The sequence below is a fragment of the Bison bison genome, unplaced genomic scaffold, assembly GCF_000754665.1.
Source record: "Bison bison bison isolate TAMUID 2011002044 unplaced genomic scaffold, Bison_UMD1.0 scf7180017864529, whole genome shotgun sequence".
Taxonomy (NCBI): domain Eukaryota; kingdom Metazoa; phylum Chordata; class Mammalia; order Artiodactyla; family Bovidae; genus Bison; species Bison bison.
In genome coordinates, this window is record NW_011495079.1 from 178,258 (window position 1) to 179,947 (window position 1,690).

At 48.2% G+C, this 1,690-nt stretch overlaps 1 protein-coding gene across 1 annotated transcript in view; it reads left to right on the forward strand.

The window, feature by feature from the left end:
• Nucleotides 1-1,690, forward strand: part of MAMLD1 (mastermind-like domain containing 1) — a 61,790-nt gene that overhangs the window by 20,352 nt on the left and 39,748 nt on the right. The gene's annotated exons all lie outside the window — the stretch shown is intronic.

A 1,690-nucleotide genomic window follows, 5' to 3' on the forward strand; every position in this document is an offset into this window, starting at 1 on the left:
CAATCTCATCTCTGGTTTTGTCCCTTGGTTTTGGAAATAAGAACTGTGTTTCATGCTATTGAGAGCCGGCTTTGGAGGCAAATTCAGGCTCTAGCTCTTTAGAGACTGGGCTTGACTCTGAAAAAGTCTATTTAAGTTGGCTTATTCTGCACAGTCAAAGCACAATATTAAGGAGGCCAAGGTTATAGTCTCACTTTCTGTGCAGGTCACTTAGCTTCCCTGGGAGAAAACTGCACCCAGAGGTGCTGCCAGGGGAAGGAACCAGGGCAGACAGGTCAGAATTGCACAGATCCACTTCCCCTGAACTGGGCCATGAGGCACGTTCCCTCACCCAGGACCAGTGAAGACTTCATAGGATGCAAGGAAATTGCTCTAAGCACTTGAATCTTGTCCCTGCTGGCATAAAGCTGCAAACTGGGCCTTCTAGAAGCGCCACAGTGAATGTCTGCTGGGCAGTGTGCTGTTTGTTGACCCCTGCACCAGATGCTGAGGCAGGTCCTAAATGAAAAGGTTGGAGATGTGTCAAGTAGTTATTCTTACATCCCCATTTTACAGATGAAGAAACTGAGGCTCAGAGCACTGAAACGACTTGCCCAGAGTCACACAGTTAGCAAGGGGCAGAGCAGGAACTTGAAGGCAGGCGGTCTTGCCCCAGAGCCCGTGCTTTTCTCAATACCCCTATGACTTCTCTTTCTTCTCCTGCAGTCTTTTCAATTACTCACTTCACCTACTTCTCACCAGGTGATATCTATCACAGTTTCCATTTTTCATGCTCTGATCTTTGTCTGTATTAGTTATCTATGGCCATGTAACAAATTGGCCTGAAACAACCACTTTTAAGCAGCACACGTGTACTATTTAATACTTCACAGTTTCTGTGGGCTGGGGATCCTGGCACGGCTTAGCAGGCCTTCTGGCCCCATGTCTCTCACAAGGCTGCGGTCATCTCAGGGCTCAACTGGGGAGGACTGGCTTCAAAACTCACTGCTGTGGTTGTTGGCAGGAAACAGTTCCTTATGGGTTGTTGGACTGAGGCCTCTGTTCTTCATGAGCTGTTGGCCCGAGGCCTCCCTTGATTCCTTGCCACATGGGCCTCTTCACAGAGCTTCTCCTAACATGATAGCCAGCTTTATCAGAGTGAGCAAGAGAGAATATGCCAGCAAGAGAGAATATGCCAGCTAGAGAGGTTGAGGGGAGGTTGCCAGTAGAGAGGTTGAGGGGAGGTTGCCAGTGAGTCAAAAGCCCCAGTCTGTATAACCTAGTCTGGAAAGTGACATTGCATCACGTGTGCAACATTCTGTTCATTAGACTTGAGCATGAAGTGGTGAATACTAGTGGGGAACCACAAGGTAGTGAGGGTACCAGGAGGCAGGGATCGATCAGTGGGAGCCACATCAGGTGTCTCCCTGCCCCGGCTCCAGTCTTCATGCTTCCTCTTTACCATTGCTCTCTTGATCTTTGTTCAAACTCATACACTTTGCCCAATAAACCATCTTAAACTCGTTGCCCCAATAAAACATCCATTTCTCTAAGCATAACCTTGCTATAAGACAGACCTGATCATGTTCACACTTGCTCAGAAAATTCTGGAGGCCCATCAGCTGGCTCCATCTATCTCCTTAGACCAGTGTCCTTCAGGTCTTTAAGTGCTTACAACTGGCTCACTCTGTGCTCTTGACCTTGACTCCCA